Source organism: Macrobrachium nipponense, chromosome 17 (genome assembly GCF_015104395.2).
Source record: "Macrobrachium nipponense isolate FS-2020 chromosome 17, ASM1510439v2, whole genome shotgun sequence".
Classification (NCBI taxonomy): domain Eukaryota; kingdom Metazoa; phylum Arthropoda; class Malacostraca; order Decapoda; family Palaemonidae; genus Macrobrachium; species Macrobrachium nipponense.
In genome coordinates, this window is record NC_087210.1 from 16,002,524 (window position 1) to 16,012,523 (window position 10,000).

Genomic DNA, 10,000 nt, shown 5'->3' on the forward strand with positions numbered 1-10,000 from the left:
CTCTCGCTCTCTCCTCTCTCTCTTATTTCTCTCTTTAATTTGACTGTAGAATCTGTAATTTTGATGGTCATTTCAGCACACTCCAAACGAACGTGTGTAGTTGCTTTGTGTCTTTGAAATGGTTCAATTGGATTCATTGGCGGGTGAAGCAAATGGGAATAGAACAGACTAATTTGTGTTTGACCCGTTCGATACGTCAGGAGATTTTCCAGTCCACGAGTCTGCTGCGAAACATTGCATTTATTAAGGGACTGTGAGCGAAGAAGAATTTGCTCATTTTCAGAAATAGTTTTAATATATTCAATATTGGATCGGCTATTGAGGTTTTTCAAGGTCGCGAATGTGTCATGAAACATGAGGTTCCGTAGAGTTGTCGTTTTTTATTAATCTGGCCTTATGCCAGCACGGGCTCTTGCTCATAGAGCAGCCCGTAAAACCGTAGAGTGGGTTGTATAAAAATGCAAAATTAGTCTGGCAAATTACAATTCGGCCGGTTATTCAAATAATTGTAAAATTTCAAGCGTAGTAAATTTGCTCTCAAGACGGTGTAATTTGTTAGGTTATGACCATACTTCTAGTAATTACTTTTTATTCATCTAATGAACTTTTTTTATTTATAATATGCGGATACATATCTCTCCAGTTTTATCATGAAGTCCTTATCCCTACAAATGTCGCATATCCATTAAGATCATGGTTTATCTTGTGACAGTGTACTTGGTACAAATTCAATGAAGGTTAATACTTTTGGTTTTCTTTTGTTTATTTCCCATATGCAATTTGGATGTATTTTACAATCCTAAATTGAACATGATTTGCAAATAAACCAAATAAACCAGAAAAAAAACGTTTAAACGTCAAGCGCTTATGATCGGTGTGCTGATTAGGAGGTAAACATTCAAATGAGACCAAACCACATTTCCATTAGGTCCGTCGCTGTGAGGCAAATGAAGCTATGCCCTGAATGAAACGAAATTATGAGTTTATTACTATATATGTACGCACACACACACGCACTTTATATATATATACATACATGTATTCATTTAAATATTTTCCTTTCTTATAATTGTTGGGATGTATAAATTAGACATTTTCCTTATAGATATATATATATATATATATATATATATATATATATATATATATATATATATATATATATAGTATCTAATTATTCCTTGGTATCGTTTACATTATGGTCGCTGGGTATTCGTCAGCTAATGAAGATTTGCTTGTTTGAGCCATTTTCATTCAATTGATGTGGAGAACTTATAATAAGGAACGACCCTGTTTCAACTGTATTCCGATCTGGTCGGGAACTTCAGAGCATGCGCAGTACCCTTTTGGTTGGTTGGTGGGGGACACTTTGTTGCTTTGTCTGTCATGAATGGAAAATTTACATTTGGTATTTTTGTCCCAAGAAAATTAAATTTATCTGAAGCAAGATACTATATGCAGCGTAATATTCGAGACCCGTGTTTATGTGGGAATGTTTGTTACTCAAGTTACATATTCAGTGAGGCTTCGAGAGTTATATTAGCTCTCAAGTTATTCCTTAGTGGTCGGCCTTGTTGTTGCACCTTTTATTTTCTTCTTACACTTGAGTCATTTGCAGCGATTGTTAACTCTTCTTGATATACTTGTTATTAGACCTCCCCACCGCACTTGTAGTTTTAACATTATATGAATTTCGTCTTATCTTCCTTTTTTTTTATTATTTATTTTAATTTTACAATAAGAATGTGCTATAAGGAAAGTTTAAATTAAATTATTTGTACTATTACAGTTCCTCAATGGGGTTACCTCAAAATTTTATCAGATTTATTAAAAGGAAAGGTTATACAATCAAGAGCTGGGGAACTTTCAGCCATTCAGTAATTAAGATTGAAGAGACCTTACCTTACAGACCTTACAGTTCGTTCGGGTTGCCCAGGTCCTCAGTGTGAGGCGCCTCTAATGTCTACCAGAGAGTTGCTAGTACATCTTCCGGTATATTTTGCATCTTCCAATCTTGGATGGTCTGGGATGCAGTTTAGATATTTGTCGAGCTTATTCTTAAACACATCTACGCTCAACATATTTCCTGCATATATTCCTCAGACGAGCTGGCAAACGCCATTGAATAGACGCTGCATTTATTCCCCGATGCCTGGCGGTGCGTAGTGGATTAATGTCCTGTGTGCTTTCCTTATTTTTCCTGGTATAGTTTTGGGCACTATTAATCTACCTCTGCTTGCTCTTTCTGATATTTTTAGTTCCATGATATTTTCTGTTATTCCTTCTATCTGTTTCCATGCCTGAATTACATGTAGCGTTCTCTTCTCCTTTCTAGACTATATAATTTTAAGGATTGTAGTCTTTCCCAGTAGTCTAGGTCCTTAACTTCTTCTATTCTAGCTGTAAGGACCTTGTACACTCTCTATTTGTGCAATATCCTTTTGATATGTGGGTACCATATCATATTGCAATATTCAAGTGGACTACGAACATATGTTTTATAAAGCATAATCATGTGTTCAGCTTTTCTTGTTTTGAAGTGCCGTAACAACATTCCCATTTTTGCTTTACATTTTGCCAACAGAATTGCTATTTGATCATTGCATAACATGTTCCTATTCATCATCACACCAAGGTCTTTAACTGCTTCCTTATTTGTGATTGTCTCATTTTATTAGGTCCCCTATATGCATATAGCTTTCCTTCTCTGTACTCCAAATAATTTTGATTGATTCAAATTTATCAGAGTTAAATACCATCCTATTTACCTCTGCCCAATCATATACTTTGTTAAGGTCTCTTTGTAGAGCGTTCCTATCTTCATCACAAGTAATTTCTCTACTTATTCTTGTGTCATCAGCGAAACTACTCACTACCGAATCCTTAACATTACTGTCTATGTCTTCAATCATAATAACAAACAATATTGCAGCTAGCACCGTACCTTGTGGCACACCGGATATTACCTTGGTTTCATCCGATTTCTCATCGTTTGCATAACTATCTGTTTTTCTGTTGTGTAAAAATTCTTTTAACCATCTTCCTACTTTATCTACGATATTGTGTTTTCGTGAAAAAATTTTTTCTTTGCTAATATATTATGGTCTACTTTGTCAAAAGCTTTTGCAAAGTCTAGATAAACCACATCTGTTTCATTTCCGCTTTTCATATTTTTGAATATGTTCTCACGGTGGACTAACAGTTGGGTTTGTGTACTTTTTCCGGGTACGAAACCGTGTTGTCCCTATATTAAACAAATTATTTTTTATTAAATGTTTCATAATATTTTTCTTCATTACCCTTTCATACACTTTCATAATATGTGATGTTAGACTCACAGGCCTATTAATTACTTGCCTCTAGTCTTGATCCACTTTTGAAAGTAGGGGTGTATATGCTAATTTGTGCTCATCATAAATCTTGCCTGTATCTACACTTTGTCTTAATAATATTGCAAGTGGCTTTGCATAGAAATGAACTACTTTTCTTTAACAAAAAGCAGGGACTCCATCCGGCCTGCAGCAGCTCCATTTTAATTTCATTAATTGCCTGCACAATATCAGCTTCTTAATTTCTATGTCAGCTAAATATTCACTATTTTCTTCCCTTAACTTCTATATCATTATCTTCCCTTACTTAAATTATTTCTTCATTATTATTCTAGGGGTGAATTCTCTCTTATATCGTTCTGCCAGTATGTTGCAAATTTTCCTTTTTTTTTCATCGTTAATCTCCCTTCAATTTCTCAGAGGCCTATTTCTATTTCTTCTTTATTCATCTTCTTCGCATATGAGTATAATAGTTTGGGGTTTTGCTTGATATTTAATAGGGTTTCTTCCAAGTCCCGTTTTTTCATTTTCTTTTGATTGTATAATCTTTTGTTCTGCATTTTCTATCTTACTTTTTAGTTCTATAACTTTCCATGCATTTTTTTCTTTTGCAAGACCTTTTTTCCACTTTCTGATTTTCTGGAACAAGATCCTTCTGTCTCTTGGTATGCATGACTGATGTTTACTTTTCTTCTTCGGTATATATTTTTCCACTATTTTCTCCAATATTTTATATAATATCTCCGTATTTACCCTTATGTCATCACTACGAAAATGTTATCCCAATCTTGTTTAATTCTTCATTAATTTCTGACCATTTTATATTTTACTGTAGAAAGTTGTATTTCCATATCCTTCCCACTTTTTCATTTCTTGCTTATCTCTATTTTCACTTGCTCTGGAATGAACTGTTAATTCTATGACATTATGGTCTGAAATACTCGCATTATAAACTATTATTTCTTTAACATAATTCATCTCGTTCACAAATACTAGTCTAAAGTATTTTCCTTTCTTGTTGGCAGGTGATTTATTTGTTTGAATGTTGTATTCTAGTAGCATATCTAATAGCTTTTTCAAATGCCTCTTATCTTCTGCACTACTATTACTCTCTTTTTTATATGTATAAGTACAACCACAATCTCCTATTCGTTCTTTCCATTCTACGAAAGGAAAGTTGAAGTCACCAGATAGGAGAATAGTCCAGTCCTTGTGATTTCTACATATATCATCCAATTTTTCAATTATTAAGTCAAACTCTTTAGTATTAGGAGGTCTATATATTACTATGTTCATCAATTTTCTGATTCAAATTCTACCGCTATTAGTTCACATTCTGAGTTTACTATATTTCTCATATATTTTTCCTTGTTTTTTGTCTTCCCTATATTGCGGTTCCCCCTTGATTCCTATTTTTTCTATCTGATCTATAAGTTTGGAACCCTTTTATTTGATCATCATTCCCAGTCTCTTGGGAATACAGGTTTCACTTATATTCATTATATCTATTTTCTTTTCATTTTCGGGTTAGTTCTTCTAAGTACTCTATTTTTCTTTTTGAGTTACTCGTAACTAAACCCTGCTCATTCATCACTATGATGGTTTGCGTGTTTTCTCCTTCATTTAATACTGGTAGTAATAAGGATTTTCCCATGTCTCTTTCCTGTTTCCGGTATTGTTGTTCTTTTTTTCATTTCCAGAAATTCTGACATTAAAAAATCCAACTTTTCCATAATATTGATCTTTCCTTCATCATAATTATTCATTTTGTGTCTGAATCTGCATTTTCTCCGTTTCTGCAATATCCTCTTGCATAATAAATACAGTTATTATCTCTTGAGTAGAATTTCGGAGCTGATGCTTTGAAATTTTTTACTGACACCTCTGCATATCTCATTGGTGGTTAACTTTTCTCTTTTACCTGATATTCTTGATTTCTCTCTATTTGTTCTTCTTATTTTGGATTTTATTACTTGGTTGGTTATTTATTTGATTATGATTCATGGCTACAGGGTGCTATATTTGCATTTTTTTGTCGAACTTACATCCTTTTCCTTCTTTTAGGTTTACATATTTTTTGGATGCAGATCTCTGCAATCATCCCCATATCCATCTAAGTATGCACATTTACCATATATTCATAGTTTTGACATATCTTAGGATGTTTGTAGTAACATCTTTCTCCAAATCTGCAATTCCCTCTTTTCAAAAGGTTGCAGATTTTGTTCTTTCTTGTCTATTTTTTCCTCTTTCCCGTCATTGTGTAGATCTGGTAGAGCCTCTTCGGGATTTGCTTTTCTGTTGTCATATCGTAATTTATTTCTTCGTAGGTATGCTGCTTTATTGCCTCATGTAGTATCAATGAGTATCTCTGCATCCATACTTTTATCTTGTTCTTTGTTTTCCTTATTTTTTTCTGTCATTTCATTTTTGTTTACTTCTCTTCCGTTTTCCTCTTCTTCTTTTTCTTCTTCTTCTTCCTCTTCCTCTTCTTCTTCATCCTCAACTATTTGTACATTCAATCTTGATTTAATAACATTGTCTATCCATGATAGACATGTTGAACAAAAAATTCTTGTATCTTTTCTCAAATCTTGTATTACCTCAGCACACTGTGGATGGGTCGGAATGTTGCATGCAGCACATTTTCTGATTAGGTTTGTGGATTGACTATGCTATACCAAACCTTACACAGTTTTGCATGCTTTTGGCATTCTTTTTCCTAATGCACAATTAGGATAGGAATTCACAAGATTCACCTTATTCATTTTCTTTGTCGGAATATTGTTGGTTTATGTATATTTTCTTTATGAGTCTCTTGACCACTTGGATTTATTTGGAACTTCTTCAATTATTTTCAAGATGTTTTCATTAGATTTTGTTCCAGTTTGAAGGATTATATCCTTCTAATATCTATGAATGCTTTTTGTATCTTTTGGTTAGGACTGTTGCTGATTTCATAGATGAGAAATGCCAGTTCCCTTCCTGCTACCTCATCGTATTGCGAATCTGCTAACACGCCAATTACGCCACCTCTTCCCGCAGTTTGGAACTTACTGCCATCTTGTTCTGATTATAGTATTACACTTGATAAACTAACTTAGAAGACGCTTTATCCTACTATTTTCACACTAATCTTATCACCGATAGTTGTTAAACTTGTGATATCTGTTGATTAATCTGACTTCACGCGGGTACGTCTCACCAAGCAAGATGGCTACTACGAGAGGGAGTTGGGCAGCAAACGGAAGCAAGAATGAAGGTAAAGGCTAGGAACTGGGTGTATCTTGTGACCGAAAGAACGTTGCAAATTTTAGCAATGTACAGTGTATCATGTGAAGCGCAATTATGGCAACTCTTTTCTACGGCGGGCTGCATTACAATTTTTTTTTTATCTTCACCTGGTTGTGTCATCAGGTATGTCTTCATGTGAAGGTGGACATTTATTACATTTCTTTTTTAGTGAAATTTCTTTACTCTAGTCTCCTATCAGTGTCCTTTATTTTTTCATCCGAGTTATCTCTTGGTACTGGAAAGTTTCTGCTTTTGTGGATTCAATTTTAATTAGCCTCGAGTCACTTTCGTCCAGTAATTTTTTTCTTTTTTTTTCGCGTTTAATTTCCATCGGACCAGATTTTTTTTTTTTTGTTTTTTTTCATTCGTTTATTGCCCATTTTGTTTTGATGGTTTGTCTTTCCAGTACAGAAGCCTTGTTAGAGCCGTTTTTGGTGTGATATATATATATATATATATATATATATATATATATATATATATATATATATATATACATATATATAGACATATATATATATATATATATATATATATATATATATATATATATATATATATATATATATATATTATATTATATTATATTATATATATGGCATAAGAAATATCTGGAATCTGAAGACTTAAATGATTCTGAGATTTTGACGATAGTGCTCTGATGCGTTAAGAAATCATCAAAGTAAATGATTATGGGATTAGAGTATTTTTAGTAGGAAATGCGAAAATATAAAGTTTTGTAGGAATGTAAAAGTAAGTCTACGCGAATTTAAGATATGACGGCAAGAATTGTGGGTGTTTAACTGTATGAATGTAAATAAATCGCATAGGTGATTTTGAACCGGGAAACTATTATAGGCGTGGCCATTGTGGTAGTGCTCTCCTGTTTGTTGGAACTGAGTGAAGTATACGCGATTTGTTGGTGGTGTTTTTTTTCTCATTATAGGAAAGTGTTAGATCGGTTGTTTTAGCTTAATGTAGAAAAGTGTTAGACTGGTACAAAATTTCGAATATTGTTTCCACGGAAGAAGAAAATCCAGACGAGAAACCGAATGCTATTTATTTAAATTCTGTACCTCGTTATAGACACATTCACAGTTTTTATATATTCAATGGGAGGTGATATACAACGTTAGTGGTTTTGATTAAGAGAAAGGTACTTGACGAAATAATATGAAATATTGTGGAAATAAAGTATTTTATGGATACTTACCGGTTTAATAAGTTTAAGCGAACATACTATACAAGCCACATATTGCGATTAAATACATTCTTTAAACTAATATGAAAAGAGGTTAGCACCCGTCTTCTTTGGTGTTAGGAATGTGAATGCATTAGTCTCTTTCTTTTTTTTCTTCTTTTTTTTTTTAAGTCAGGACATATATCTGTCCCAGCCTCAGTGTCTACAGACCAGTTTTCTTAGGACTGGTTGGCTTCTAAGTTTACAAATATCCATTATTATATGTTAAGTTTTTGCATAAAGCAACAAGGTGAAAAATATACTTTAAAAAGGTACAGACAACTGAATCCAACATGGAGTGTTTATGGGGTGCGATTCATTCCATTTAGCAATATAAATAAAGAGAAGTAAACCAGAAGGGTTGCATGGCTTCTTGTAGTCACCGTAATGGAATTAGAGTGAAATTCATGTAAAACGTAAAATTATGTCATTGTTGTCTTTTTACTGACTAGTCGTAATCTTTCCTAATTTCGTTGGTTTTTATCAATATCTAAAGTGGCTTTATTACAGTCTGTGTTGCTTAGATTACATGAAAACACATTACTGTATCTTAGGAGGATCACCCGCCATAAATAGAAATACAGCAATAACAGTCAACACGAGAATAGCAAAGCAATATGTAATTTTCTATGCATTGGATCATTTTCTCTTAGCATTTTCCCCACTAATAAATGTCACAGGGAATTTCAATGAAAACAAAACTACCAGATGAACGGGGAAGCGTTCCCTGCTAAATTTAGCTAAATCGTTCCATTCTCATTTGGTCGTTTAAACCCAAATATATTATTGGAGCGTGTCATAGATTTTCCCTTTATTTTATACATCGTTTTATACACCGTTTTTACATCTCGCTTTATTTATTGCCCTTCAGTTTCTTGCAGATTGTGGCATTTTATATTTAATTAAAGGAAGTCAGGAAATCATCTCAGAGAAACAGAAGGGAAAGAAGAACAAGTGCAAGAGAGAGAGAGAGAGAGAGAGAGAGAGAGAGAGAGAGAGAGAGAGAGAGATGGCGGGAGTGGAAACAGAGAGGAGGATAAAACGGGGAAAATTTTGAGAAATATAAGATTTTTGTTCTTTTTTTGAGAAAAATTGATTATGAAATATCGTAGCTAAAAAGATATGTCAAACGTTAGATTCAGCCTTAACATACAAAAGATAATGAAGACGGAAATAACCAGAATATAAAACCGAAATAAAAAGTGTAATAAAAACCTAAACATAAAGTGACAAACGGACCTTAATGGAATTTCAAACCCTTCGGTCAGGATTCTTTGGCAAAAGGGGGAGGAGGTGCCCTGTCCAAGCAAACTGGATCCTACTGTTAAACTGAAGATAAATATTTATCTTGAGGGGAAGCGGAAACTAATATAAGTTTTTGGTCAGATGAACTCATTTATCTCCCGACCCTTCTTTTTTACTTTAGTTTTTCGTGTTATTGTGTCTCTTTTGGTTCATTTTTCTCCAGCAATGAAATCTTAGTTAGCTAGAAATGCATTCCTTACTGTCGCTTAGCTAAGAGTGAATGATCTGAGTCGTCTCTTTGTTACTTAGTGAATAAATCGTGACACTTATCCATAGTGAAGATACATAATTAAGCGTCAATGTAGATTTATGTTTTCTAGTGAGTTGTTCATTTGCCGCCATTTATGCATTTTTATTTGAACACTATTTTTAGGACACACCCCTCATAGCAGACACTTGAAGGGCAAGAATGTAGCGTTTCTCCTAAAACACATAAAATGAATTGGGCATTAAATAACTGTACGTGAATTTCTTCGAATACAAGAGAGAGAGAGAGAGAGAGAGAGAATGGAAGTCGGGTATGGTGGTGGTATGGGAAAATTCTCTAAAAAATGTTTTTGTTTTTTTTTCTGTATAGTTGGTTTTTGTTTCTTTCTACTACTACTTATTTACTTCACATTATCACCTCCCTCTTTCTAATTTTTTTTTACCCGTATTTCATCTTCTGTCTCTATTCGTTTTCCGCATCGCTTTCTCCCACTCTAGTTTAATCTTGATTGTTATTTGCTCTCCTTTCCACCTTTGTAGTTCCGTTGTTCTCTCCAACAGTTTCATTTTCGATTTATTCACATTTTCTCTCCAGTCTTAAAATTACTCTTTCCTTCAGTGCTCT